The sequence below is a fragment of the Oryctolagus cuniculus genome, chromosome 19, assembly GCF_051225735.1.
Source record: "Oryctolagus cuniculus isolate XC-2025 breed Fujian yellow rabbit chromosome 19, ASM5122573v1, whole genome shotgun sequence".
In the NCBI taxonomy this organism is placed as follows: domain Eukaryota; kingdom Metazoa; phylum Chordata; class Mammalia; order Lagomorpha; family Leporidae; genus Oryctolagus; species Oryctolagus cuniculus.
This window is the reverse complement of record NC_142885.1, coordinates 44,908,770-44,924,137: the sequence shown is the minus strand read 5'-3', so window position 1 is coordinate 44,924,137 and position 15,368 is coordinate 44,908,770. Positions and strand designations below refer to the sequence as shown.

The 15,368-nt window shown below is 39.0% G+C and overlaps 1 long non-coding RNA gene across 5 annotated transcripts in view; it reads left to right on the top strand.

Moving 5' to 3' along the window:
• The first annotated feature begins 39 nt into the window (after positions 1 to 39).
• The window catches only part of LOC149120530 (uncharacterized), a 60,121-nt gene continuing 44,792 nt past the window's right edge, over positions 40 to 15,368 (top strand). For 4 of the 5 annotated variants that reach the window (XR_016226210.1, XR_016226212.1, XR_016226209.1 and 1 more), the window contains exons 1-3: positions 40 to 178; positions 1,603 to 1,693; positions 2,830 to 2,963. This is a non-coding gene — a long non-coding RNA (uncharacterized LOC149120530). Of the gene's footprint in view, positions 179 to 1,580; positions 1,694 to 2,829; positions 2,964 to 15,368 lie in introns of all 5 variants that reach the window. The other variant, XR_016226213.1, reaches the window with a different exon arrangement.

Below are 15,368 nucleotides of genomic sequence, written 5' to 3'. Positions count from 1 at the left end.
CCCGTGCGGTTGCACTTCCGGGTCACAGCGCTGGCGCAGGCGCACTCCTCATGGGCGGCCGCCATGGCGCTGCTGGACGCATATGCACGTTGCCTCATCCAGCGTCCAATGCCGCAGGGCCACTTCCAGTCCCGCCTCTCCAGGCTGTGACTCAGGGACGCAGCCACTGTTAGCCCAGGTACTCTGGACCCTTCCCCCTTCTGTCGTGGGAATCTTGACTGGAGCTCCTGCTTCCTGGCTTCTGCCTGGCTCAGGCTAGCCATCGAATCCGTTTGGGCAGAGAAGCAGTGCTCGGGCATCTTGAGCACTCTTCCTCTCTCTGAGTGATCGTCCATCTGGGGGTTCACCCCACAGGTGGCTACAAAGGCCGGGGCTGGGCCAGGCTGAAGCAGAAGCCAGGGACTTCCAATACTCCATTGTGGGTTCAGGGGCCTAAGTCCTTGGGCTGCCTCCCTCTGCTGTCCAAGGCATTGGCTTCAGACTGGCCCGATTCTGGCTGTGGCAGGAATTCCTAAGGAAACCATGCACGCAAGATTTCTTTATCTGTCTTTGTTTCTTTGTCTTTCAAATAAACAAATAAACTGAAAACTATAAATCTGTCAGAAAAAGGAAAAGTGACTGGGATTGAGACAGGTGAATGTTTAAATGTGCTCTTCATTTCATAATCTTGCCTTCTCAGGTCCTAGAACAGTTATTCATTAGTATCCAGGAATTTATTAATAGGAAAGATCAGCAGTTTTCTTGGAAATTGCAGATGCTTGTCTTTTCATAAATCACTACCTCAATAAGGAATGCCAGCTGAGGTTCAAGACCAACTGGACACTTGCTGGTGTTTTTTTACATGTTTGTTTTTTCACACTCTTGAAAGGCAGAGTGACAGAAAATGTGAGAAGACAGAAAAAAAAATCAGAGAGAGAAGGAGAGAGGGAGAAAGAGAAACTTCGATTCAATGATTCACTCTCCAAAGTCCCACAATAGCCAGAATTGGGCCAAAGTACAGTCAGGATCTCAGAAAATCCACCTGGGTGCTCTGTGTGGACAGCAGAAGTCAAAGCACCTGGGCCATTAGCCCTAGACTCCTAGGATTCATTAGTGGGAAGCTGGATTAGAAGCAGAGGTGGAGCTTGATCTCAGGTAGTCCAACATGGGATGCAAGCATCCCAAGCACTCGGTTAATTTGCTATATCACTATATCTGCCCCATACTCTTATTATTTTCAACCTTTAGGCAGATACTAGATAATTGTACTGTGTGTATTTATTTTAACAATAACACACTGAATATGAACGAACCTTGTTCTAGATTTCTCTTCTTGGTGTCTAGAATTTTCTTTTTGATTATAAATAAAATAATTCTTGAATAAAGTAAGGAGGCACTCCTAATGTGGAGCAGTTCCCAAAACAACAGATCACAAAGTTGGTCTATGAATTTCCTCAGAGGAATATACACACAAAGTAAATTTTGCTCTGGTTAATTCTTCAGTTGCAGATGGAATAGGTGCTGTCCGTGCTTTCTTAAAAAAAACAGATGTATTAACAAACCTCAGATGTTGTTTCTAGCAACCCCAATCATTATCATAGGGTTCATTCTGTGTCCAACCAGGAATATTTCCAGTGGTCCCATGTTCCTGACTTTGGCTGTGGGTTGAACTGCTCAGCTGAAACTTCTGAGAAGTCACTGGCTGGAATTTCAGGTAGTTACCACAACTTAATAGCACTATCACTCTAGATACTTTCAAAATTCAATCCTAGCTCTATGAGCATTTGATCCAATTTCCTAGACAAAGAATATGCTGATATCATAAACTTTTACTATATATAATTTATTGTTTTATCCTGAGACCCTCTTGGTTGTCTGTTTTTCTGATGATCATTTAGTTCCCTCTATTTAAGAGATCTCACTGGTCTAGAAATCCACCGTTCTCCCTTGAGTTTCAATAGCTGGGAGACAATTACATTTGTCATCACAAAATCATGCTTTGTAATGGGAGTATTATTTAATAATATATCTGACAAACTAATTCTTTTGTAAATACTGGCTAATTTTAATTTGACTACTTCATAATAACATCAAAGGAGGCACCTTGAATATTTCCAAGTCCATTTTAGGCAAGCTCCTTCTGGAAAATTTTCATGCTGTTAGCTAATCTCATCCCTAGTGATTTAATTATAAACAAAAAAGTATTATTTTTCTTAGATTTGCCTATTTCACCATTTCCTCTAGTTCTCAGTGCCAATTCTTACAATAAATCTACAGGGAGGCATAAAGTCTTATGTAGAGTGAACTCAAGTACAACATGGGGTACTTTTACATGTTTGATTTTTAAAAATGAGAAAATAATTCATAAAATATATAGACAGCATCCAATTCCATTTTACCACTTCTTTCATGTACCTGATTTAAATTCTTCATACTGCAGAGAAATAGATTAAGGTTATTCCAGCAAATATTATTTCCAGATTTTTTATAGTCTCATTATATTTTCAAAATAATTCCTATACAAATGACATGTTATAATTTTAGCTCCATGGCTTAATAAAAGTATTATGTGTAATGAACAAAAATAAACTAAAAAGTATGTTGGACCTAAAACATGACATGTGAAGCTTACAAAATGTCTCAGTAATGAGTTCTACAAAATTTTATAAGATGAGCACATGGTCAGATGATGTTTGAAACAGTTCTAGATTGCTGCTGTTGTCTAAATGTATCTGCCTCCTCTGAAACTTGTTGAAATTTAATCCCCATTATGAGATATTAAGAAGTGGGACCAAGGTGGGACCTTCTCATGACTGGGTTAACCTATGCATGTGAATGTTGGGTTAACAGATTATCTTGAGAACAGACCAGCGACAGAAGCTCCATAGTGACTGGTGCCCTCCACCTGCAATACGATGTCTCGACCAGCAAGAAAGCCATCACCAGATGTGGCCTCTAAACCTGGACCACCGTCACAAGCCAGGGTAAGTCTTTTTCCTGTGTACTTTGCCCAGTCTGTTGTATTGTGTTGTTAGTAACAGAAAATGCACTAAGACAAATGCCAATTCTGTTCATTCCATTCCCAATTTCCATATTATAAATCTGTGTTATTTTCTTATTTGGGCTGATGAGAAATGAGTCTGGCATTGTCCAAGTCTGTGGGGGTGGTTTTATGAACCCAAATTCCAAATTTATAATTTATGATTGAAGAACCAAATCCAGGCTAGTTTTGTTGGGCAGTGGGTAAATCTACCACCTGTGGCATCCCATATAAGTGCTAGTTTGTGTCCCAGCTATACCACTTCTGATCTAGCTCCTATTAATGGCCTGGATATCAGTAGAAAATGGCCCAAGTATTTGGGCCCTTGCCACCCAAGTGGGAGGCCTAGATGAAGTTCATGCTCCTGGCTTTGGCCTGGTCCAGACCTGTCCATTATGACCATCTGGGGAGTGAATCAGTAGATGAAATCTATCTCTCTCTAATTCCAATTTTCAAAATAAATAAATCTTTAAAAAAGGAGAAACAGAATTCCACCTCTAACAGGAAAATAAAATATAATCAAAACATAACATGCATAAGATAATATCAGATACAGTGGGTTAGCACCTGATACCTACTACTGCTACCATCATTCTGTAAGGAAGAGAGAGAATGGAATGAAACAGAAATGATATAAGTTAATGGCATGAACCTGAGTTTTTCTTACTCATGAATGCTAAATATGAACTTGGGACACTAGGATCTTACAATAAGTTTCAGAAATGACATGAACTAATTGCTTATGTTGGAATTCTAGGCACTGTTCCCTTGGTACTTTGAACATAATACCTCTCACCACAACTTACATTATAAATAACTGGAGAGGGAGAAGTGATTGTGTGGATAGTTAGGAAAAGATTGGGTTTAGTGATAGGCAAAAAAGGCAAGGTAAGCAAAGTGAGCATTTGAATCTGTCCCACAACCAAGAAGATGCCTGTAACACAGCTTCAACTACCAGACAATCTATGACATGGAAGGGGGCTTTTTCTGGGTCAATGAGAGAGGCCATGGTTGAAAAATGACAATTGGAAAATAGAACAACTCCATAGATGTGAATATGGAAAAGAATAAATTAATTTCTTTGACATTAGGTGAAATATTACTTGCGATAATTTTGCTGCAATTATTCAGAGTGAGGTGAAAATCAATGTATAAATAAGGAAAATATATCAATGACCTACAAACAGAAATAATTACTCCTGATAAAGGCTTTTTCAATATAATTTAGTAGCAGACTAAATATCTAGATATAGGAAGTTCCTACATAGCTTCTTTATAAAGTCATCATAGAAATTGTCAATATTTTAGAGTCAAGTGCTTTTTATTTGATTATCTTTTTTTTGACAGGCAGAGTTATATAGTGAGAGAGAGAGAGAGAGACAGAGAGACAGAGAGAAAGGTCTTCCTTTTCCATTGGTTCACCCCCCAACTGGCTACTACTGCTGGCGCACTGCACCGATCCGAAGCCAGGAGCCAGGTGCTTCCTCCTGGTCTCCTGTGAGAATGCAGAGCCCAAGCACTTGGGCCATCCTCCACTGCCACAGCAGAGAGCTGGACTGGAAGAGGAGCAATCAGGACAGAATCCGGCACCCCGACCGGGACTAGAACCCAGGGTGCCTGTGCTGCAGGCAGAGGGTTAGCCTAGTGAGCCACAGCGCCAGCCTATTTAATTATCTTTAGATAATAATTGTTTTGGAACAATATTGTTATCAGTTTCAAACTGCTTAAGATAAAAGTTTGGATGATTGCTTACAGCTGGAACAAAATCTCTCTTTATAAGGAAAAATCACCTTCTGAATCCTTGAAAACCAAAATGTTTTCTTTTCCTTAGTATTTCAGTGTGCATGTCAGTAATTATCTTTTTCAAACATATCAGATTCAACTTTGTATTTAGAGCTGCTTACTCACATATTTCACATTTTTTACTTGGATTTTCCAAAAAAGAAATCCTGACTCCTATACCTTAATTGTGGCGAAGTCTGAGAGCTGTTATTTTTATGTTTAACTGTGCACAGGCTCATGGAATATGTGAAATAAAGCAAGCTCCCACATGCAGTGTGCTGGACAGGTCTCCAGATGGCCTTGGGTTGATACCAGTTCTTCATTTCTCACTTCAGCTTTCAAGAATAACCATTAATTTTGCTGAGAAAAAATGAAATGGGGGAGGAAACTGGGACCATAGCTGCCTGCTTCTGTCCCAGTTCCCTTACAAACAGGTTGTCCTTCAACACTTCAAGTGCATACTCACGTGGTCCTGGGGTTCTGGAGCTCTCAAGTGGGAAATACGCAGTGGAGGTCCTGTCATTCCTAGACAGCTGTCCTGAACCTCACTGGCCGGGCTTGCTCTCTGCCCTAGGCATCTGTTGTCCCTTGCTGTTTATCCATGAGTACTACACCTGCTTTATGCAACTTGTGTGCATGAGATTTCTGTGCCAAAAGGCCCAGACACTGGTAACCAAGGCACAGTGAGCCCGTCTCAAAGTCTGTTTTTTTTTTTTTTTGAGGATGTACATAGGGAAGCAAAGCCCTGGAGAGCCTGATCATCTATGTGGACCCTGAGTGATCAGAAACATGAGTTTCCCCTTCTGCCAGTCCACTCTCTAGCCCTTCAGGCTTTTCAAGTTGAGGTGTGTTTAACAACTTTACCAGATTCATCTAAGCACATGACATTGAACACAGGTATCTTGAAGAATATGCCTAAAACATGCAACTTATTTTGTGCCTGTGGACAGCACACACCAAGTCAGTTGTCCACAATCACAGTTTACATGTCTCTTAAATGGATGCTTTTACGGTTGGAGAATTCTTGTTTAATTTAATTTAATTGAAGGGCAAAGAGACAGATGGGGGGAGGGGGGAGCCGAGAGAGAGCTCCCATTATCTAGTTTACTCCCAGTGCTGGCAAAGGTCTGGATGAGCCAGGACCAAAGCCAGAGGCAAAAACTAAAGCCAGGTCTTCCACACAGATGAAAGGAACCCAGCTACTTAAGCTTTTACCTGGTGCTACCAGGGTTCTGCTTTGGTAAATGGCTGGAATCAGCTATCAAATCCTGACTGGCAGATATGGAACTCTAGCACATAAACTGGCATTTCAATCCATGAGGACAAATGCCCACTCCAGGAAGGTTATTGTGAAGGAATCCGGGGGAGGATTTCATTTTTACTTTACATTATTTTGTTTAATAGCTTTTGACTATGACATTAATTTTGAAATTAAAGTAAACAAGAAAATGGAACAGTGTTTCTTGGAGCTATTTATGCTATATGCCTTAAAACTAGGAAGAGACAATTATTTTCCAATTCTTCATACGTAAGTTAATGACTTCAATTTATGCAAGTTCACCATTTATACTCAAACCAAAAGTTAGATGGTTATGATGTATAACAAACAGCAGGTATAGAAGGCTTACAGTCACATTTGTGAACTTGATTATTATTTTTAATTTTTATTTATTTATTTATTTGACAGGCAGAGTGGACAGTGAGAGAGAGAGACAGGGAAAGGTCTTCCTTTTCCATTGGTTCACCCTCCAATGGCCGCTGTGGTCAGTGCGCCGCAGCTGGCGTACCACGCTGATCTGAAGCCAGGAGTCAGGTGCTTTTTTCCTGGTCTCCCATGCAGGTGCAGGGACCAGGCACTTGGGCCATCCTCCACTGCACTCCCGGACCACAGCAGAGAGCTGGTCTGGAAGAGGGGCAACCGGGACAGAATCCGGAGCCCTGACTGGGACTAGAACAAAGTGTTCCGGTGCTGCAGGCGGAGGATTAGCCTAGTGAGTCATGGCACCAGCATGATTATTATTTTTTTTAAATTAATTTGAGTGAAAGATAAAGAGAGAGAATAAAAAACAGGGACAGACAGCAGAAAATTCACTGGTTTACTCCCAAAATTCTGGCAATGGCTAAGACTGGCCTAGCCACACGCTGGGAGTTGAGAACTCTGTCCAGTTCTCCCTCATCAGTGGCCTGAATCAGGTCACTTGAACCATTGCCTTTGACTTGCCGGTCCGTATTATCAGGAAGTTGGAATCAGGAGCTGGAGTTGGAAATTGAACCTGGGCACTACAATGTAAGTCACGGGAGTCTTAAACATAAGGCTAAAGGGCACAGGGTCCCAAGGACTCGGGCCACCTTCCACTGCTTTCTCAGGCCACAGCAGAGAGCTGGATTGGAAATGGAGCAGCCATATGGGATGCTGGCACTGCAGGTGGTAGCTACACCTGCTATGCCACAACTGGCCCCCATATTGTGATTTTAATTAAGATGTTCAACAATTATTTATATTCTTAGTTGTAAATCTTCACTTCTTTGATGAGTTACCTATTCACACGAGTTATCTAATTTTTAATTGGATGATCTCTATGTTATAAATGTTTTCCATTTATTGCACATAAAAGATCATTACCAAAAGTGTAATTGGGAATTACGTTTTCTGTAATTCTATGACACACCTCTCTTCATCATGTTTCAAGATAAACAAAAGCATTGAATTTTGACAATTTCATTCATTAGTGTGTGTTTCATTATTCTTTGATTGTTCATGGTTTTTCTGTCATATTTAAAAATAAACTATCCTCTAACTCAATTGTAAAATTATTTTTCTTTCTTATTACTTCCGAAGGAAACTTTATAGCATTTGGTTTTACATTTAGGTCTGTCATCCATTTAATATTAGATATTATATACAGTCAAGATATGAGGTGAAGTTACTTTTATGTTTATTTTAATTGAACTAGCACGATTTGTTGATAAGACTTCATTCCTTTTGAAGAATTGGTACTTTTAACTTTGTAAAAATTAGCTGAATATGTATTATGAGTCTACATCTGAAGTCTATTAAGTAGTTTCTATTAAAGTAGTTTTATTAATCCGCATGTCTATTTGTCGCTCCCCCTCTTCGTGGAGGAACGACACTAAACCCTGCCTAGGTTTCCTATCCGAGTCACGGCACCATTATGTCGCTCCCCCTCTTCACGGAGGAATGACACCGGACCCTGCCGAGGCTTCATATCCGAGTCACGGCACCATTATGTCGCTCCCCCTCTTCGTGGAGGAATGACACAGGACCCTGCGCTGTTCTTTGGTCTGCTCGGCCCTTCCCGCGTTTGCTGCTGGTTTTTCCCGGGTTGGCTACCGACCCTTCCACCTCCGTGGAAGGGCGGTTCCCCCTGCCACTTTCCCCACTTCCACAGGGGAGCGGCACACCACCAGCCGGCTCTCTTGGGGGCTGCTCAGATGTTCCTCAGGTGTTCCTGGTGCATGTTGTCTCTCTCCTCCTTTATAGTCCTCTTCCACCAATCCGTGCTCTGCTACCCACACGCTGAGCATGCTGCTCTCCTCCAATCAGGAGCAGGTCCTACAGTTTATTGGTTGAACTGGAGGCAGCTGTGTAGAAGCTGTTTCCTCCTCTCCCAGCGCCATATTGTGGGAGAGCAGATGCATAGAATAAGTCTTAATTCGAGTAACAGTCTAGTCCGAGTTGCTCCCCACACTATTTTTGGCAGTTCCATACTAACTTGATTATTTTAGTTTTAAAATTTATTAAAAGATGCTTGGCTAATGTAGATTCTCTATATAATGATACACAACTTTACATCAGCTTATCAATATCTTTAAAAACTCTGCTGTTGGGGCCAGAGCTTTGGCATATTGGGTTAAGCCTCAGCCTAAAATGTTAGCATCCCACATGGGCACCACTTCCTATCTGGCTCACTGCTAAGGAATCTGGGAAAGCAGTAGAAGACAGCTCAATTTCTAGGGCCCCAGAATCTGCATGGGAGACCCTGAAGAAATTCCTGGCTTAGGCCTTGCCAAGCCCCGGTCATTGCACCATTTTGGGAGTGAACCAGCAGATGGAAGACTTTCTCTCTTTCTGTCTCTCTCTCTCTCTGTCTCTCCTTCTCTCTGTATCTCTGCTTTTTGAATAAACAAAAATTTTTTAAAAATCTGCTGTTGTTTTGATTGTGATTGCACTGAATATAGATATTTATTGAGAAAATTACTTCTTTAGCAATGTAGATTTTCAGCCCATAAGCACAGGACCAGTATTTGTCTATCTGAGTATACTTTAATTACTTTCATCAATGTTTTGTAAGTTGATACATATGATTATTTCAAATATTTTCTTTGTTTTCACAACTAATTTTATCAGTGCTATCATCAATGTTATATTTTCTATCACTTTTCAATTGTTATTGCCAATATTTGGATATACACTGGATATTTATACTGATCTTTTATCCTGAAAGCTGAATCAACTGACTTATTAATATTTATTGTTGTTTTTTCTTTGAGAGTTTGTTTTTCTACCATTATTTCACTGACTAAATTTTTCAGTAGAATGATGAGTAGCAACAGTGAAAATGAACATCATTGCTTTTTCTGAGTTGTTAGTGAAGAGTTTGATCTTCCACTAGTAAGTGAATATAAACAGGCTTCTCTAGATCACCTTTATCAAACTGCAAACATTTCCTTCCATTCCTAGTTTAGTGAATGTTTTTATAATGTCCATGTATTAAATTTTGTCGAGCTTTTGCCTGTATCTTTTGAGATAATCATTTTTTACATCTGCTGATAAGGTGGTTCACAAAAATCGATTTTTTGACAGACAGTGGACAGTGAGAGAGAGAGACAGAGAGAAAGGTCTTCCTTTGCCATTGGTTCACCCTCCAATGGCCGCCGCAGCTGGCGCGCCATGGCCAGTGCACCGCGCCTATCTGAAGGCAGGAGCCAGGTGCTTCTCCTGGTCTCCCATGGGGTGCAGGGCCCAAGTACTTGGGCCATCCTCCACTGCACTCCCTGGCCATAGCAGAGAGCTGGCCTGGAAGAGGGGCAACTGGGACAGAATCCGGCACCCCGACCGGGACTAGAACCTGGTGTGCCGGCGCCACTAGGTGGAGGATTAGACTGTTGAGCCACCGTGCCGGCCACAAAAATCAATTTTTAAATGTTGAATCAAGTTTTCTTTCTTGGAACAAATCCCGTATTACTGAGATTATCTTTTCAATGCACGGATGGATTTCATCTACTAATATTGATAAAGAATTTATGTTCATATTTGTGAGAGATATCAGAGATATCTTTTTTCTTTTTCTTTTCTTGTACTGACTCTGTCAAATATTGATATCAAGTGAATGCTGACCTCATAAAATGAGCTGGAAACTTTTCTGGTAGGTTTGTCAAGAACTAGTATTTTTTTTTTAAGATATCCTGTAGAATCCACGAGCTCTATTTGGCCTGGGAGTCTCTTTGTGGGAAATATTTAATAATAAATTCAATTATTTAATATATACAGTACTGCTAATTCTTATTTGATGAGCTTTGCTATTTCACATTCTTTTTCCCATTTTTATCTAATTTGGTGAATTCATGGAGGTCAAATTAGCCATAATACACTTCCTTCAGTACCTGTAAGATCTCATGGGAAATCCTTTTATGATATTTGCAATTTGTTATTTTCTTCCATATGTATGTTTAAATAGTAGCTGGGTTTGGCCAATACACATATTAAGTCTTCATTTTTTAAAGAAAAATATGGTTCATTGGTTTTTCTTTATTCTATTTTTAATTTCATTGACTGATTTATTTTGATTATTTTCTATCTTCTATTTAACATTAGATTTAATTTGCTCCTCATTTTCTATTTTCTTAAGTGGGAAGTTTACAGTATTGCTTTGAGACCACTGTTTCTTTATTTTTTATTTAAAAAATGGAGTTTACAGGGAAAGAAAGGGAGAGAGGGAGAGAGAGAGGGAGCGAGGGAGGGAGGGAGGGAGAGAGAGAGAGAGAGAGAATCTTCCATCTGCTGGTTCACTCCACAAATGGACACTACAGCTGGGCAGATCTGTAGCCAGGAGTTAGGAGTTTCTTCTGTGTCTCCCATATGGGTGCAGGGGCCCAAGCACTTGGGCAATCCTTCCCTGTTTTCCAGGCACATCAGCAGGGAGCTGGATTGGAAGTGGAGCATCCAGAACTCTAACCACCACCCATATGTGATAGAGGTGCTCAAGTGTCTACTTTACCCACTATGCCACAATGCCAGCCCCAATTCTCTTTTTTAATGTAAGCATTAATGGTATAAACTTCTGTGCTTATACTGCTGAGACTTTTTTAATGGAGATATTTTGTCAGAATTTTTTTTAAAAAACATTTATTTATTTGAAATAAATAGAGTTCGAGAGAAAGAGAGAGAGCAAGGGGGAGACAGAGAGAGAGAGAGAGAGAGAGAAGAGAAGAAAGAAAGGAAAGAGGATAGAGGAAAAGAGAGAAGAAAAAAAGATCATCTTTTCACTCTCCAAATAGTATTAATGCTCAGGGTTGAGGCAGGATGAAAGTAGGATTCTGAAACTCCATCTGGGTCTCTGGTGTGGGTACTAGGAGTCCATCCAGTTGGGCCATTTTCCATTTCTTTTCAACATGCATTAGTAAGGATTTAGGTCAAAAATGGAACAACTGGAACTAGAATAAGTGCTCATATTGGATGCTTCAATTTGCTGGCTTACCTGGATTTATGCCCCAACACAAGCCCCTATTCTAGGATTTTATGTCACCCTTTGCTCTATACCAATTCTCTATGGATTTAAAAGCCTTAAAATTAAGAGATTAAACAAGATGAGTGGTTTTCAAATCAGTGGTTTGTTGAATTAGCAAACTTAATATTTTCATTCACTCAATATTCTCATTCATCACCTCCAAGGTTGAGCCAAAGTGTCTTCATCAACATCTTTAATACTGATATTTGTGCTTATTCTCATTGCCCATTTTCCATTGCTAAAAACACAACAACACAGATTGAATAAATTCTAAAAAGAAAACGTTTATTCTGGCTGACATTTGTAGCCTAACAGTAGAGGTCCCAGTTGGGGACCACTTTCCTGCTGGCAGAGTCCTGAGGCAGTGTAGGGCATCACCTAGGCAAAGGCAAGGGCATGGGAGAAACTCAGAAATGTCTCATCCAGAACCTCTAGAAAAATAATACTCTGATTCAAAGTATGAGAAAAATACTCTCATGAAGATATTAGAAAAAATATCCTTGAGAAAACCCAACACATTAATCCTTGATTGGATGCATGCATTAATCCATTCATGGGGGCAGAGCTCTAATCACCTATTACAGGCTCCACTTTTGTTCTTGGAATATCTGGTAATGGAGATTACATTTCAAGATCAGTTTCAGAGGAGAGAAACCACATTCAAATCATAGCAATGAGAAATTCTGATTCTTCACTACACTAGTATCTCTGGAGAACAGAAATCTACTTAAACTTGACTTTTCTTCCTAGCTGGAACAATGTATATATAGTTCATAGTAGATCTATGATAGAACCATGATATATACATGCACACACACGCACATACACACACATAAATATAAATGTCAAATTGGCCTAAAGTGATATCCAAAGTCTCTGTCAGATCTAAAGACCTAAGGATATATGTTACAGATTGATACTGCAAATGCAGATGGTGGTTTTGTTCTCTGAAAACTAATTCCTGGCTTGTAATGAGCAATGAATAATTATCTACTGCATGGAGAGAAAGTAGAAAAAATAACTAAAAAAGCCAGAGAGATGCATTTTATACTGTAGAAGTTGGGACATTCAGTTTTTTTAATTCACCAAAAACCACTTTTCTGTACTTTTTTCAGAGTTTCTTCAGGTAAAATAGATAAAATCTGGGTCATTTGACATTCTAAAATGTAGAAATTAAAGAATTTAGTAATTTTAATGAAATGTGTGCACCTTAGATACCATCAGCCTTGTAAGAGTTAACAAATAGTGTCATGTTATTTGAGAATTTTCACTGAAATTTAGCATTTCCATTCAAAACTTTCAAGGCTGTATTAATACTATAATCCCTTTCCTAATAGGCAATGAGAAGAATTGCTATTTAAGTGTGGTACAAGTATATCACATGGGATACATGTGGCAGAAAAAGTTTTATGCAAAAAGCACAGCATGGTTCAGTTTCTTTGAACTGCAAATGGCCAATCTGAACACTCACTCACTGTGCCAGAGGAAAATTAAATTGAATTTAATTTTGCTTCAAGTTATTTGCAACTGAGGTGACAAACCCTGTGCACACCCATAACATTTTGTCTTTGAACCAATAACTAAAATGTCTAAAGTTGTTAAGGCACCTTGTAAAAGTTGAGAGGTCAGTGAAGGGTTTGCACCTGAATAACACAACTCTCTTTCAATCTTTTAGTTCAAAACAAACAGAAGACACTGTAAGCTCACTGATAGAAAAGTATTTTATTTCTCTGCTGTAGATAATCCACATGACCTGTTTGGTTCACCTTTCTCTTCTTATAGAAATAGCGCACTCCCTTCCCTTCTGATCCTTCTGTGTAGAGGGTTTGTAAGACTGTCTTTTCTGTTGTTGCCCTACCACAGTGCCTGTGGTTCTGGGGAGGTTTTTTGCCTACTACAATTCTCAACAATTTCTCTAATGCTACCGTTGTACATTTATGCTCATGGGGAAGACAAAAGCCATTCCTCAAATGAGTGTCGTGTATTCATATATTCCAAAAATATTTGTTGAACACTGACCATGTGCCAGTCAGTATTCTAGGCACTTGTATATACAGTGGGCTTCACACACACACACACACACACACACAGTCTGAACATTGAGCTCAATTTTTTATTGAATAAATTTTGTTGGAGATGAATATGGTCTTGGCATTGTTGTTAGATCCCTATGGGCAGAGTGTTGTGTGTGTTTGTTTACAGTTGCTTAGTTTTTGGAATACTGAATAACTCTGTAAATATAACATTATCTATTTCATAGCACTATAAATTATAGCATTATTTTTTTCTACTTCAAATACCATCCAAATTGAACTACTTGAAAAGTATTATACTCCAGTGTGCTACATTGAGATATTTCATGCATCTCACAGAATTAAATTAAAATCATACTAAGGACTTCAAAAGTTCCTGAAAAATGGGATTACAATGCAAGTTTATTTTAAGGTAAAAAATTTTGAAGTCATTCATGTGAACAGTCTCCTAAAACTTCATGGAAAATGTGTTACCAAAAATAAAAACTATGTATGTAATTCAATCTTTTTGCACAAAAATGAACTTATCTTTTCATTTCATTTTCCTTTGAGCTTTTTGAAGTACCTTCACCATTACCTTTTCAAGTTCACAATCGATTTTCACTTCCTTAGGATTCAAAGACATATAGGTTTTATTCATTTTAGAGGCTGATAAATGGGAAAGTCCTTTGGATAAAATGCATCTATAAATGCAAATACCTGGTAATGGTTCAATCAGATATCACCTCAAAATGAAGCAAAGCATATTGTAAGTTTGGAAAAGTACCTTACTTTAACCTCAATGTTAAAATGGTATATTCAAATAAATTAAACATTAGTTAAAATTAGCATGCTAAAATATTTCTATAAAGTGTTCTATTATGTAATATTGGGCTAAAATTTCTTGTTAAATGCAAAGTGGCAGGTGTGGGTGTTGTGGCCCTGTGGGTTAGGCTGTACCTTAAAACACTCACATCCCATATGGAGGTGCTGATTCAAGTCTCAATCACTCTGCTTCTGATTCAGCATCCTGGTGATGCACCTGGGAAGGCAGTAGATAATGGTCCAAATAGTTGGGTCCTTGCCACAAACATGGGAGACCCAGATGGAGTTCCAGGTTCCATATTTCAGCCTGGCCTAACCCCACCTATTTTTGGCACTGGAGAAGCGTGAATTGGTACATGAAAGTTCTCTGTGTTTCTCATTTTCTTTCAAGTAAAGAAAGAGATCATTAAAAGAAAAAGTACATGGAAAATATTATTTTCTATAGGACCAATATGGACAGTATATTTGCTTTGTTTGACTCTCTTAATATAAATTATTTACTCTATTTAAAAATTGGTAACTTCATATAAAAGAAACAGAGTTATGAATTCTGTGCAGAAATTACAGACATGTACTCCCAGGCCTACTTCCTCCCAATGCCACAATGATCTGAACATGTCCATTTTTTTTATTAATTATGCTCTCTACAACTCAACAAAGCCCAATCAACTCCTACTGTTTTATACTTCAACTCACTTTATTTACATTATGTTTCTAGTTGCAGTAGACTTTACAATTTGTTAGAAGTTTCTGGGAACCTATTGTCATCATTCAATAGATAGGGCTAATGTAAGGCATTTGGTTTTTTACTTTGGTAATTTTAGTTTCTTATAATGACCAATTTGCCCTGGGGGATGACTTTAGAATGTATTTATACCTTAAGGATAGGTATAGCTGAGCCAAGAATAAAGATTTCTTGACACTCAACTCACCTTAAGAAAAATTTTTCCGGGAGAGAGCGAGACAAGTTTGAGGGGAGGT